At 45.6% G+C, this 15,819-nt stretch overlaps 1 pseudogene; it reads right to left on the minus strand.

Annotated features, from left to right (window-relative positions):
* Positions 1-209: 209 nt before the first annotated feature.
* On the minus strand, positions 210-1,763 carry LOC126947500 (heterogeneous nuclear ribonucleoprotein H2-like; annotated as a pseudogene).
* Positions 1,764-15,819: the final 14,056 nt, after the last annotated feature.

The following is a 15,819-nucleotide window of genomic DNA, read 5'->3' on the forward strand; positions in this document are numbered from 1 at the left end:
TGAACTTTGTTATTATGTCCCAGATGAATGTTTCAGTGTTCAAAATTGCTGAGCTTGAAGTTTTACAATAATCTCAACTTCCACTTTACATTAAGCATGAATCATAAGCCTGTAATGCAAAACTGTTAAACTTAACTCTTGTTTTCTTAAAAAAGGAGAAAGATAAAGAAAGAGAAGCTGACCAAGAGTGATCAGAATCAATTATCTTTCCCATTTACCAATCATACTGGATATACTAGACATCCCTCCCATTCTATTCAACTCCCACAAATGTACAGCTTTTATATATGGAGTAGCTGTTTGGTGCTCCTTCTCTACCTAAGCAAGGTTTGACTGATAGTCACTGGAGTTTTCCTGCAGAACTTGGTCATTTCCACTCATACTGCTCTGACCACCATAACCACCTCCATAACCACCACTCAACTACTGGCTAGCAGGACCTCCATAACTAGACTGGTTGGATAAGCGCATCCCTCCCATCATTTGGCTACCATAAGCTCTACCACTTGCCTCTGCTGTAGAATTTAAAACAAGTTCTACATAGCTGTGATCGTAAGCACCCCCACTTGTTCCTGCAGTAGAATTTAAGAAGAGTTCCACATATCTATGTTGCATATTAGCTTTGTCTTTTGCCATAGCTGCCATAGCATCTTCATGAGTAGCAAATTCAACATCTGCCTCACCAGGAACTCTGCCATCGGGTCCAATTTCAATATGTACTCTCATGGGATGAAGAGGTGAGAAGAAATTATAAATATCATTCTCAGTGGCTCTGTAAGGTAACCCCCTCATGTGTACACAGTGCCCTGTGGTGCTCTGGAAACTGGACCCACCATCTCCATATCTATGATCAGACATTCCTCAAAAAAAAATTGAGGTCTCTTCCAAATCTATCAGACCCAAAGCCATATCCATAATTATAGCCACCATAGTCATCATAGCCTCCACGCCCTCCACCATAGGCACCACACCTCATCCTTTCAAAACCAGCTCCCCTGCCAATGCTATTATACCCTCTGCCAGCCCCCGGCTTATCATAGGGACCTGGCCGCTGCATAGCCATGAACTTTCGAGGGGGGATCATAGTGGGTTTGAACTTCAGCTCGGCTACTCTTGAAGATCTCAATGTACCTGTGCCCTATTCTTTCCTTGTGTTTCTTTAAGGCCTTCTCAGCTATCTCCTGCGAAGCAAACTGCACAAAAGCTTCCCCTGTGCTTCGCCCCTGAAAGTCCACTGGCAGTGTCATCCCATTTGGCACAATTTCCAACCCTGAAAAGAACTGAACAATCTCTTCGTTGCTACAGCCAAATGGGAGTCCTCTAAGCCGGACGAAGCCATTGTTGGCAATATCAGGGCTATTCAGACCTGTATGCTTTAACACCTAGTCCATTTCAACACTGTTAGACTTGAATACTTCGGCGTATCTGTGTCCCATGGTTTCTCTGTCCTTCTTCAAAGCCAAGTTCACTTCCTCTTCAGATTCAAGTTCAACAAATGCTTCACCACTGGGTCTGCCTCCTCTGGCGTAGATGAAACGAATACCTGATGTGCCATTTTGGATCTTGCGATCAGAGAAGAAGCGCATCACTTCATCGGCTGAGCAGGACCAGGGTAGGGCACTGACCTTCACCACGAACCCCTCCCTGCCTTCCGTGCTCAGCATCATGGTGACTGTTGGGCTCTTGGTGGCAAGTTTGACTCAATGCAATTTTGGTGCAGCTCTAACGATACCGGGTAATTTTCCTCCTTCTTCCCTCAAACGGCTATATCCAAATGCTGATTCTTACATTCCAATAATTTGAAATTATTTATAACAAAAATAACACATCTCACAGGTATGTTCACGCAGTGGCGCAGTGGCATCAAAATCACTAGGAAAAGGACAAAGCCTCAGACTCAGCCACGAGTGAAAGCATTTTTCTGCAACACTTCTTACAAAATTCAAGGGCCTGAGGAGAGCAGATTCATGAACACACCTCTGCTCTCTGTGGAGAAAGGGGGAGAAGGAGGGGCTGGAAGAGGGTCCTGAGGTCAGTTTAGGTGATTGCGGAGGTGGAAGCGGGGTGAGCAGCAGGGAAATCTTCCTGCTTCCCCAAGTCTTCTGCCCTTCAGCAGAGGCAGCCATGTGGTCAAAGGCATGGATTCCAGGGCTGACCAGACCTAGATTTGAATCCCAGCACCGCTGATGATGAGCTGTGTAACCTTGGGCAAGTATTTCACTCCCTGGAATCTCAGGTTCTGCTTCAGCAAAATGACGGTGTTGTTCACCTCACACTGCGCAGTCACAGTAACGAGGTAAGATCTTCCGTGTAAAGTGACTGTATGGTCCAGCGTGTGGCAAGCTCTCCGTGAGTAACGGCTGTTGCTATTTCAGCTCCACCAGATGCTGTGTCTTATAGTCAACCAGGAGAAGAATTTTGGAGAGAACATGCATGTTAAACCCCCCTGGAAAAAGTCACAGCAAAATCTCTCAAGCCTGAGCTGGAAAAGAAAAGAGTTAGATAAAAGATACTTACTGATCACATCCCAGGTGTCAAGCTGCAACTTTACAAGTCTTTTATTTATTTATTTATTTATGTTTGCTTTTATTTTTTATTGAGACAAGTTCTCACTCTGTCACCCAGGCTGGAGTACAGTGGCAGTCTTGGCTCACTGCAGCCTCGAATTCCCAGGCTCCGGTGATCTTCCCACCTCAGCATCTTGAGAAGCTGGAACCACAGGTGTGTGCCACCATGCCTGGCTAATTATTGTATTTTTTGTATGGTTTTTCCACGTTGCCCAGGCTGGTCTCAAACTCCTAGGCTCAAGTGATTCACCCACTTTGCCCTCCCAAAGTGCTGGAATTACAGGCTTGAGCCACCATGCCTGTGTGTCAAGCTAAAATTTTAGGAGTCTGTTTAAAGAGCACTTTAAAAGAGATTTTTCATTTAACATTTGGAGTAACTCTATGACACTGGAAATTTCACAGAAAGAAATCAGAGCACAGGAATGTTTCCGTTTGGTTTAGGTTTGGATGCCTATGGCAGAAAAACCTAAGGTAATAATAACTAAAATAGGATAGAACTATATTTCTCTTTCATGTGAAAGAAGTTTATGAATAAACAATTCAGAGCTTACACAATTTTATGTAGTGGAAGGACCCAAGCCCTTTTTGCTTTGTCGATCTCAGCTTTAGCTTCTATCTTTTTTTTTTTTTTTTTGAGACTGGGTCGTGCTCTGTCACCAGGCTGGAGTGCAGTGGCATGATCTAGGCTCACTGCAACTTCTGCCTCTCAGGTTCAAGCGATTCTCCTGCCTCAGCCTCCTGAGTAGCTGGTACTACAGGCACATGCCACTACACCCAGCTAATTTTTTTGTAATTTTAGTAGAGATGGGATTTCACCATGTTGGCCAGGATGGTCTTGATCTCCTGACCTCGTGATCCGCCAGCCTCAGCCTCCCAAAGTGCTGGGATTACAAGCGTGAGCCACCATGCCCAGCCTTTAGCTTCTACTTTATGGTCCAATTTCTGCAATCCCCTCCACGTTCCAGCCAGCAGGCAAGAGGAAGGGGCAAAAAAGAGTGCACTCGCTTTTTTCAAGAACAATTCCTGAAAGTCACATACATTGCTTTCACTTATAACTCATCAGCTAAAACTTAGTCACATGGCTAGACCTAGTTGCAAGGGAGGTTGGCAAATGTAGTGTTTATTGTGGGAGGCCATTTACCCTACTAAAAATCAGGGCTTTTGATATCAAGGAAGTAAAGAATGGCTTTGGGACCAAACAACCAGCACTTTCTTTTTTTTTTTTTTTTTTTTTTTTTTTTTTTTTGAGACGGAGTCTTGCTCTGCCACCCAGGCTGGAGTGCAGTGGCTGGATCTCAGCTCACTGCAAGCTCCGCCTCCCGGGTTCACGCCATTCTCCTGCCTCAGCCTCCCGAGTAGCTGGGACTACAGGTGCCCGCCACCTCGCCCGGCTAGTTTTCTGTATTTTTTAGTAGAGACGGGGTTTCACCGTGTCGGCCAGGATGGTCTCGATCTCCTGACCTCGTGATCTGCCCGTCTCGGCCTCCCAAAGTGCTGGGATTACAGGCTTGAGCCACCGCGCCCGGCCACAACCAGCACTTTCTGCTTTAGGGGTGAAATAGTGTGCCCAGAGTTTCTCAGTTGTGCCCTGTCTGCAGAAGGCACTGCCTACCCCCGAGGGAAGCAGTAAGCACAGGGTGGTGGGCCGGAAGGGTGGGATCTCAGCAGAACGTCCACCCTCAAATTTGGGAGGCGGCTCTAGGGTTCCCTGCTGGCTTTACCGCAATTCCAGTTACTTTGCCAGGAGCCTAGAGGACTCAGCTAACTGTCTGAATCTTCACTGCCACCTGGCTTTAGCCAGTGGTCACTGGTAGTGAAGCCTGTCGCAGCCTGCAAGCCAAAGCAGAGAGGAAGAATTTCAAAGTCAGTGTTGAAATCATCAGGAGGAGTAAAAAGTAGAGCCATTTTTGTTTCTTCCCGGGTCCCTGACCCCAGTTTCTCTTTGAGAATGGTGGACTTGTGGTTCAGCTATTTAGTGTGTATCTACTTCATGGAAGACCCCAGACAGGCCCGGGGGAATACAGACTTGAGTGGACAGGGTCCTACCTTTCCGCAGCACAGATGTGTACACAGATAACTCTAAGGCAAGGCCCTGGAAAACGTAAACTGAGGTGGGCATTCAGCATAGGGGGTTGAGGGAACATTCAGGAAACAGAAGGCATTTGAGCTTGGCTTGGAGGAGCAGTTGGAACAGTGCTTAGAGTAACTTAGGGAAATGGTCAAAGGGTACCCCAAAGAAAGAAAAGAAGAGCAGAAAGGGCCTGAGAAAAAGTAATTAATGTAGAACCATTGGAGTTTCTGGAGGCTGTGTGGTGTGTGTGTGTGGTGTGTATGTGCATGTCTTTAGGATGGACGTGGGCATGGAGATGGAGTGGAATGAGATGAGAGAAAAAACTGGGAAAGTAGTTTGAAGTAGCTCGCAGCAGGCTTTACCTATTAGAATAAGAACCCCAGGCTTTATTATGTAGAAAGGAGAAAGTCATCAAAAAATTTTAGAAGGAGGTGACATAATAGGCTTCCCTTTCTGTCCCATATGTGTGTGTGTATATATATATATATAAAGCAGCAGGCATTCTCTAAGAGGGCCGAACACCAATACCAATACAAGTCACAATAGAGAGGGCTTACTATTAGCATTTTCAGTTTTCCATTTACAGACATTCTATAGTTAGATGATGACAAATTTCCATGGGAAAAGCTCAAAGTGTGGAATGAGCACAGTTCTGTTCCCGTCTGAATAGGTTGTCACCAGCCAAGGTCACTGGGGAGGAGTCTCTAGAGACTTGTCCAGATACAGCTTCTCTCTCTGTGGGTTAGACTTAGCCTGGCTCCCCAGGAGCAGGGCAGCCTCACCTGAATGGTAGCTGAGCAGGGCAGTGAGCAGGGAGGGACAAGAGCTTCCTTTGCCCAAGCCCAGGGCACTGGAAAGCCAGCCTCCTCTCCTGGAGGAAATGAGGAGGTTGAGAGGCGAGAGGGTGGCCCTGGGTGGCGGACAACTGCATCCCTCATGTTCTCTGCCATTTCCACCTACACTGTTCCAGTATCTGAGAAACTTACCAGAACAAGTTCTCCTGTCCATTAAATCACATTTAATCCTCTGAGGAGCCTTAAGAATTGGGAATATGCTACATTTTACTCTGGAAAATACGTTTAGTTTTTTGGTACTCACTGAAAACCTGGTGCATGGGAGACTGAAAAAAAGAAAGTGATGTTTTATGCACATGAAAGCAGCAAGTTATGTCAGTTATTTCATCTTTTACCAAGGATTTAGGAATTTTAGAGGCTCACTGGGTAAAAGAAGACTTTATTTTCATTTTCCTAGACTGAAACAATGTAGGGTTGTGAGAAGTTTAACTATAAATTTTTTCCATTGTTTAAAGCTGGGACTTTAAACATTGTGCTGAAACTTAGATTTGAGAGATGAGCAGATCCATACAGTAGCATCCCATTTGTCAGGGATCATCAGGGCATGAGGCATTTCAGAGAAATAAAATATTCCAGTATTTAAATCATATCTCTTGAGGGTCTTAATGTTTGTGTCATACATTCTTTGATGTAAGAGTTTCCCAAATCTCCAGCTAACTCACTGCCTTGTGAAACAAGAATGCCGTATCAGATCCCATTCGCCCTGCTGATGTAAGAGCATTTTTATGAAAGCCAGTTATCAGATCATGCCGACGCACTGCCCTCTGAGGCTCCCAAAGCTTGTCGGGTGTTTACCCCTGTCCTCAGCGGACCCATTTGTCATCATCCTATAATTCTGTTAGCCGTAAGAACTCCGGTATATTTTCCTGGGCAAGAATGTTCTGTAAAGTGTGGTATTTCTGTCTGGTGTTGGCATTAGAGGGCCTCCATCCCACTGACAGCTGGGTTTGCTTAGGCTTGCTTTCATGAGTCTTGCTTGCTTGTAATGTGAAGTCCAAAGATCAGAATTCAAGTTCCATTTCTTTCTCTTCTCCTTGTATGATCTTGGACAAGTTATCAGCCCCTCTGTACCTGGGTTTGCCCACTAACCAACATGGTCATAATAATGCCTAGCCCAGGGCTGAGGATGAAGCCGTACCATAAATACAATGTGTTATACAAATGGTAGTTCATTTCACTGCAAAATACCTGCTCGTGCCCAGCCTCACCTTAGGCATATAGTTGATCAGGAGTGAGTTGTGGAGAGCACTTCTAAGTTTTAAATGACACGGAGGGGGCTGTTTATGTGAAGGGATGACTGTGGCAGATGCAGCAGCCAGGCTCTAAGGGGAAAGGGTCTCCCCTAAATGTCCTATTATGAAACTTGGTGCCCAGGACACTGTGGCGGTTGAGAATCAGGGTTCAGCAGAATACGCAAATTGCCTTTCTCTTCATCAGGACACAAAGAAAGAAATGAGCCCCCAAAATATCTCTCAGAAGTGATAAACACAGGTTTATCATTTCCATTATCCTTGACATTTTTCAGGGGTTAAATGTCTCTGGCTGGGGCATGTTATTATTTGAGTATTACTAGCCCTTTAAGAGCCCCGACACCTCTGGAAAGCAGCCCATGGAGCTGTTTCAGCGCCGAGTAGGTCTGAGCTACAAGAGGGTGACCGCTAATCCTAATTCTAACCTCAACCTGAATTTATGAGGTCCTGCTGGCACGCAGAGGGAGGACTGGAGGGGCTAGTCAGGTTCGTCAGCTGGCCCAGTGGTATAAGGAGCCGTTGGATTGGGGTTTGTCGCATCGACTGGGACCCTGCCCAAAGTCGAGACTTTGCAAGATTCCCCTGTTTTGCACCACCCTGTGGTAGTAGCCACATCCTTATTGTGTAAATTCAGGTTTAACCACAGAACAACCAGCGTATGCCTTGTTAGATGAGGAGGAGCTTAGACCACTGAAGAGTACTTTCTTTCAATAAGGAGAGACAACTTCAAAAAAATTGTTTTTCGGAGTCCCCAAAATTTCAGACGAGGACACTTTGAAGATTTTGAGTCTTGCAAGCTGTGTGATTAAAATGATCAAGTGATTAAAATGCTGTTTTAATGCTATTATAAAACGGTATTTTAGTTTGGACACATTCTTAGAAAAACTCAGACTCCTTCCGCAGAAAAACTGACACAGCAATTTGTAGAGGGCAGTCACAGGTGTTCCATGAACTGAATCACTACGTGGGGGATTTTTAAAAGCTGGATTGAGGGAACAGCGGATGGTAGAATGAATCCTTTATCTTGAAGATATAGCAAAAGTAAATACAAATTATATAGCCTGTAAGATTAATGCTTTTGAATCATAAAAAATAAACACAAAATTCTTGTGGCTTGAGTTGCATAAAGATAAGCAATTCAAAGTCCATATCTTTAATGATAGCCTTTTTTCTGTCATAAGTAGAGACTGTGTCAAGGAATTAATGCAAACACATTTCTGCCCACCATCCTTATATTTCCCCTTTCTTGCTAAAATTACCTACTTCACAGGATGTGAGAATTAAATGAGATATGTGTCACTGTGTTTAGCACCAAAGAAACACTAAATAAGTAGTGTCAAGTTAAAATCTGAATAATGCTTTTCTTCTTCTCCCTGTCTTCCTTATCCTTTCCCCATCCTTGCCTGCTTTCTTGGTGCTTACTGAGAACTGACTGTGTCCCCTGGACTGGCGCAGAGGTGGCCTGGCTCTCCAGGAGCTTTGCTTATTCACTTACTCAACCAGTATTTATTGAACTCCAACTTGTACCAGACTGTCTTCCAGCCTTGAAGACTCAGTGATGAGGATGAAAAACTCCCTGTTTACATCCAAGGGTTAATACACCAATACATTAATCAATCCATAGTGTAACTTTGAGTATATTAAGTGCTTCAAAGAAAGACAAAGAAGCCTAAAGGGATGGAGAATGGTGGCAGTGAGTTGGAGGCTATTTCATATGGAAACATCAAGAAAGCCTCTCTGGAGAAGGTGGCATTTGGGCAGAGTTCTGTATGAGGTGAGGAGGAGGCCCACGGGAGGATTCAGGCAGAGGATGGGGCAGGAGCAGAGGAAACAGCATGTGCAAAGGCCCTGAGGTGAGCGCAAGCTTGGCATGGTCTCAGGAAAACAAAAAGATCAGGAGGGTGTGGTCTCAGGAAAACAAAAAGATCAGGAGGGTATGGTCTCAGGAAAACAAAAAGATACTGAGCTGGGAGAAGGTTATCACACAGGAGCCTGGAGGCATGGGGTCGGGGAAGATCACAAAGAGCCTCATGGGGCATGCTGTGAAATTTGTTCCGATTGTATTCTAGGATTGATGGGAAGCTATTGGAGGGTTTTGAGTCATTACATTGTTTATGTGCTTTGAAAGGATCACTTTAGCCACTGGAGAATACAGAAGGGCAAGAGCAGAGGCCCCAACCAGGAGGCTAGTATAGCGATGGAGAAGCAGTGTAACAGTGGGGAAGGCTCCAGGGCCAGACTGCCAGGGTTTGAAGCATGTCTCTGCCATTGATGAGCAGCATGAGCATGGACAAGTTAAATAACTCCCCTGCACTTTACTTCTCTCATCTATAAAATGGAGATGATAACAGGGTTACCACACTGTACAACTCCAGAATCTCCCCCTGCAGTCCAACGAGTACAGCATGAACAGTGCCACTCAGAGCTGTGCAATGCAGCGGTCTCCATCATGAGCCCTACCTTGTGTTACCGTGAAGATTAAGGCATAACACACATGTAAAGTGTTTAGAACAATACCTGGTACCCAAGAATAGCTCAAAAATATTTGTTATTGTTTGTAGCTGAGGTGAGAGATGATGGTAAGTGGATTAAAATTGTTACAGTGGGGGTGGTGAAAACTGATAAAATTTGAAATGAAATTTGAAGAAGGAGCCTGTGCTGCTTCCCAGGGCGCAACCACGAACTCAGAAACACATCCTTGCCAGGACTTCTAGGTGGGTTTCCTAGTATGATTCTATTTTGGAGCTGAATTTCTCAGAATCTTCCTTACCAGGATGTTTTCCACCTAAAACGATGAGTGGATGTATGTAGTACATATGTTATAGAGTGATTATGAGAGTTAAACAAGATCTTACATGTAAACACCCTACTTAGTGCCTAGGACGTCATAAGTTTCAGTGACAGTTAGCTATCATCATCATCATCATCATCTGAGCAGCTCAACATTTCTGCTTAATGCAGGCACATACCTACAACTCCACAGAAGAGAGATTGCAGCAGTTTCCCCTTGTGAGGAGAGCTAAAGAGAACAGAAGCATTTGGGAATGAAGGTCCTGAGGCCACAGTGTCCCTAAGGAGGCCCATTGTTGTGCCCTCAGACACCCTCCATGGCCCTCAAAAGGCTTGGATAAGAACGAGCCCAACCAGGAAGAGAAGCACTGGAACCTAAATGAAGGCATAAGATTTAAAAGGCATGATTCACCTTTATTTCATTGGGTTTACCACATATAGAGCCCAAGTCAACCATTTAAAGTTATGAAATTTATGTTCTGTTCCTTTTCCTTACTCGCTTGGCCCTAATGAACCTCAAACACGAGTACTGGAGGTGGTAAGTGGACCCTGGCAGGCCCAAGAGATGCAGACACCCAACTCCTCCCAGGCCTTCCTCAACACCACCCCTCTCTGCTCTGCCCCCCCGAAGCCATAGGTACTGGTCACATTGCTGTCTGACTACTCACAACACCTGTTTTATTTGTTCTTGGATGTATGAGTCATATAATTCCTTCTTCAAAAGTCGTGAAGGTGAGACTCCAGCAAATAACTCCACATAAAAAGAGAGCGCCATTTTCTCAGCCTCAGGCTTGGTAATGATTCCTGCTGTGAACCAGTCATTATGGAAATGACTCAGTCTTTCTCTCCTATGTTAATAAGATTTTACTGTCTTTGGTCCTGACACAAACTGGCTGAGAGCAATAAAGTTGTACCAGAGTGTGTCACTATGTAACTTTTCTTAACTTACGCAAATACCATGTGGACAGGAGCCATTCCAGCCCATCGCCTTCCTTCCGAGTTGGCTGTATTCTTAGGCCGGTTCTCACAATGGGTATCTGCTAATCTCTTTCCTTACCTGCCAGGAAGTTGAGGCCAAAGTTCTCTTTTCTCTCTAAAGGCTAATCAAGCTGTAAAGATGGTTAGTGGGCTGAGCTCAAAATAGGGCACCTGAGCTCGCTTTGCATCTCTAACATCCATATCACTAAGCTTCTTCCTGGGGGTCCCAGTGTGAGAACTGACCCAGGCCCAGATGGCAAACAAAAGCTATTAGGGTGACTGTGGGAGCTTCTGTGTCTTTTTCTTGGTTGAAATTATCCTTCTGGAGTACATCTGGAGATCCTGGCCATTTAGAAGCCATGCAGGAGCTATTCATTTATTTGACAGACATTATTGATCGCCCACCTAGTGCTAAACAGCACTAGGTATTGAGGACAGAGAGACAAAAGGCACAGCTCCTAGTGTCAGTGACCTCAAGGTGTCGTGTAGGGGACTGATGAGAAAATGAACAATGTGAGTAGTTTGATTAGTGCTATAAAATATTTTGGGAGCTACAGAGGGATTCAAGGAGTACTGATCACACTGGTGGTCAAGAAAGATTTCCTAAAGGAAAACACACTTACATGACCCAAAGGATGCACCAGCACCCTCTAATCAGAGAAGGGCGAGGAAGGAAGCAGAGGGACATTTCTAAAGAGAGAAGGAACAGCACATGCAACAAAGCTGGCTAGCTGTTACCACTAACATCCATTTCCTCCTTCCTGGTCAAATAGCTAGATGATACCTCCCAACCTCCCTTTCAGTTGAGGATGCTACGAGACTGCGTTCTGGCCAATGGGAGGTGTGCAGAGATGCTGGGTGTTCTGGCCCACAGGATCCTCTCATGTGTTCTCCATGTGCTTCCCTACCTCAGGTAATTGGGAACAGATAGAAATCAGATCACAAAGGGCTTGTGTGCTGCCTGAAGGAACTCCATATTACAGTGCAGGTAAGAAGCAAACGAACATAGCAAAGTGACCATACCCAGTGTTTAGAAAAATGGAGGTGGCAGGATATTAGGGACAAGGCTAAACTTTACCTGAGCTTAAGAAGTCCCCTACCTTTTTGTTTTCCAAAACACCCCCATCCTTTTTTGTTCCATGGCAAAATCGCAAAGGACCATCCTGCCCTCCAATATGTCAAGTAAGACCTGCCTCCATCCTTTCTAGAGATTCCTGTGAGACTCCCTGGTTTACCTGCCTGTATAAAGCCCCAGGGCCCCTTCATTTTCTTTGAGACATTCCCCTTTCATGAACATTCTCCCTATTGCAATACCCTGAACAAAACCATCTCCTTGATGGCCTGGTGCATTTTGTCTTTCACATGAGCACTGGATGAGGAGTCAAATCTTCTAAGTGAAGCTCTGCTTCTACTTGAGAGTAGACTTCCACCTTGCTTTATTTAGCTTTGTTCTTTTTGGGACAAGGTCTTGCTCTGTCACCCAGGCTGGAGTGCAGTTTCGTGATCATGACTCACTGAAGCCTCAGGCTCAGGTGATCCTCCCACCTCAGCCTCCTGAGTAGCTGGGACTACAGGCACGTACCACCATGCCTGGCTAATAATTTTTTTTAAAAAATTTTCATAGAGACAGGGTCTCGCTATGTTGCCCAGGCTGATCTTGAACTTTTGGGCTCAAGCAATTTGCCCGTCTTATCCTCCCAAAGTGCTGGGATTACAGGTGTGACCCCCAACATCCTTAGCCTCTGCTTTATTTTTCTTCAACATATCTTATTGCATATTAGTTATCATCAGTCCTCCATTAGAATATAAACTCCCTGAGAAACAGGCTTGTCTTCCTGACCACTGTATGTCCAGGGCCCAGCACAACTCCTGGCACGTAGCAGGTGGTCAATTATTAGGACAAATCATGGCTCGGTGACCTGATCCCAGACCATCTGAGCTTTCTACCACCCTCCCTCGGCACCTCTGACCTTTCTTGCTCTCTACTGTTTCTCTCCCTCTTTCTCCATGCCCCTCTCTGTCTCTTTTGCTCTAATCTCTCTCTGTCTTCCTCTTTGTGGATCTCTTTCTTAATCCCTCCATTCTTGCTTTCCCCTCTCTCCTCCTTGGGCGTTGGGCCTACTGTTCTCTCGTAGCCCTTCAGCTCCTACTTTTCAGCCAGATTGTTTATTGGGAGGATATGGACCCAGGTGACAGAGCACCAGCTGTGGAATAAGGAATGACCCAACCACGTCTGTGTTTGTGTCTGTTGAGTCATACAACTTTAGCAGCTTCGGACATTCGTCTGCTCACAGGCTCCTTGAAAGTTAAAGATTTACCCAGAACTGGCCAAGTCCATGTTTTGGTAACAATCAACAAAGTGATCTATAAGCCTTGCTCCAAGCAGATTGCTGAGTGCTGAGAAGGAAAACAGAACCCAGGTGAGGCCCCTGCCTTCCAGGAGCTTCCAGTCTAGTTAGCCAAGGATGTGAGGCCCACACACAGTCCTACAGGAAACAGAGAACAAAGACAGGTAGAATTCGGGGTGTAGGCTGTGTAAACCAATGGGGTCTGGAAAGGATTGGCCATTGCTAACTTTGGAACTTTGAGACAAGTGGTCTATGTGTGAATGATGAAGCAGGGATCAGGGGTTCGACCGCAGACAGGAAAGCAAGAAGTGAGGATCAGTGAGTTGCAGTGTCCTGTCGGTAACTCCTTCGGCCACTGTGCCCCAAGCTTGCCTCAGGGGGCTCCTCTCTTATCAAGGCCCCACACTGTGTCCTACTCATCCCATCATCAGACTGAGTTAAGGTGCAGGACTCAGTGAATGGAGATTTCCTCAGAACACAGAGTTAGAGCTGATGAGCTGGGCAGCCAGGTGTGGCTGCACCGAGGGGCACCAGCAGTTGCGTCCTGCAGCGGCAGGCCTGCTCTGAGTTTCTCCACGTGGAGACTGCATCTCAGTGCACCTGGAGTGAACTCTTTAGTTTCTCAATAGCTATCCACTGAATTGATTGAGATACTAGGAAACTGTCTGAAAATCGTGATGAATAAACCCTGCAGTATGGCTGATGCCTTGTCCTCTGCAGGCTCAGAAAGTTGCCCACAAGGAAGTACAGCTCTGAGACACACTGGGGGGTGGGCGGCCAAGTTGAGCTGAGAGCAGAAAACAGAGGGGAGTGACTTCGTGCTGGTTGTGGAAACTCCGGGCTGATGTCAATCCATCCAGTGTGAAACTTGTTTATACTGACACAGAGCTGAAGGGCACTTGGCATTCCTTTAGTTGCTGCTTTTATAAACAGAGGGGCCTGAAACTTCCTGGGAAAAGCTGGGAGCGTCGTATGGCCCTAAGGTGGCTCTTTGTGGTGCTATGACTCTGGGGAGGCAGAGAAGGGAATGCATATTTTCTTGAGCACTGGCTCATTTATAAATGTGGTGGGGGAGGTGGCAGTAATGAGTAAACTGAGTAAATGTTCTCCCCAGAGGATGATTCTTGGAGCGAAAAAGGATTTGAGGGAGGAAGGAAGCGATTAGCAGAAAGGGGCGTGGGAGTGCGTACGGGGCATCTCCCAAGTTCCTTCAGGAGGCAAGCTCTCATCTTACAGTCTTGTTGACTCCTGTCTTTGCTCCCATCTAACCTGGCCCAAAATACACACCGAAAATCAAATCCCGCCAGGAAGGCCGATTCGTTTAGTCACCCCTTCCTTATCGCTGACGGTCTCCTTGCTCACATTTCACTCCCATTGCTGACTCACAGGTTTGTCTCAAAAACTGTAGTTTTTGCACCTTGGGAAGATAATTTTGTAACCCTCTACCTGCTATCTAGGTCTGGCCTGTGTGCTGTTTGAATTGGTGTGTCTATGACAGAGATACCAACAACATTAGAAGCCAAAGTTCATGGCCCGGGTTAATGGATATTTAGGGCAAAGGCCCCAGTTCCATTTTCAGATCGCCCTCCCCCACCAATTAGGATATTTAGGAAATATTTAAATGGCAACACAGCAATGATTAACTCGATTTACTTCTGTTTCTTTATTTTAAAAAATAGTATTATCCAGGTTTCACATTTCAGTATTAAGATGCCTTAAGTTATTGAAATTTCAATGGTAATAAAGCAATAAAATAAGTCCTGGAGGCACGGGAGTGAGAAAGGGCTAATATCTCTAATGTTTGTTGACCATTCATCTGCGCTGCCGGGCCTCATGAGTGCTTTGCACATGACATCTTAATCCACCTAGAAATGGGGTGTCAAGAAAGTGTGATTTACTCACATTTCAGCTGAAGGAAATGCAGCTAAGTGGCATGTGCAAGTGCACACAGCCAATAAAAAAACGCAGTCAGGACCAGAAGCCACATTTGCAGGACTTCAAAGCCAAGGTTCTTCCCACCACAAAACCAGGATGCCTTCCTCTGCCACTGGAGTCCGCTGGACCAACCAGCAGCACAGGCAATGGCTATTGCTTTTGGTTATAGCATCAATGCAATATATCTAAGTTTGTTTGTTTGTTTGTTTGTTTGTTTGTTTTTTTTGAGACAGAGTCTCACTCTGTTGCCCAGGCTGGAGTGCAGTGGTGCGATCTTGGCTCACTGCAACCTCCACCTCCCAGGTTCAAGAAATTTTCCTGCCTCAGCCTCTGCAGAAGCTGGGACTACAGTTGTGTGCCACCACATCCAGCTAATTTTTTTTTCTATTTTTTAGTGGAGACGAAGTTTCACCATGTTGACCAGGCTGGTGTCAAACTCCTGACCTCGTGATCTGCCCACCTCAGCCTCCCAAAGTGCTGGGATTACAGGTGTGAGCCACCATGCCTGGCCCAATCTATCTAAGTTTTTCTGTGGAAAAGTAGAATTATCTGCTTAACAATAAAATACCTTTTAGATAAAATTGCATTATGGTTTTCAAACTTCTTGAATCCATATTATTTATTTCTTACCACAATCCTACAGTGTAGGTATCATTATTAGGGATTACAGGGAGCATCTGCTATTTTTACCAGCCCAGCATCCACTTCCTTTTCTTCTGGCACCAACAGATCACCACCCTTAGAGGATCACTCTTCCTCCATCCTCAGTCCATGTGACTTGCCTAGGGCTGATCCCAGTGACTGGCTCTAGGAGTCTAGACCCAAACCTGGCCAGCGAGGGCACTGATCTCTGATTGGTTTAGGGGTGAGCATGGCCATGTTGACCAATCAGAGGAAATGAGCATCAGCCCCCAACCTTTTGCAGAAACAATAGGACATGGAGCTTTCCTCCTGGTGGTGGTGCAAAGCTGGCAGGAAGTGCTGGTCATTGTCTTTGCCTAACTTGGGGAGAGCCAGTCTGAGAAT

Source organism: Macaca thibetana, chromosome 1 (genome assembly GCF_024542745.1).
Source record: "Macaca thibetana thibetana isolate TM-01 chromosome 1, ASM2454274v1, whole genome shotgun sequence".
Lineage (NCBI taxonomy): Eukaryota > Metazoa > Chordata > Mammalia > Primates > Cercopithecidae > Macaca > Macaca thibetana.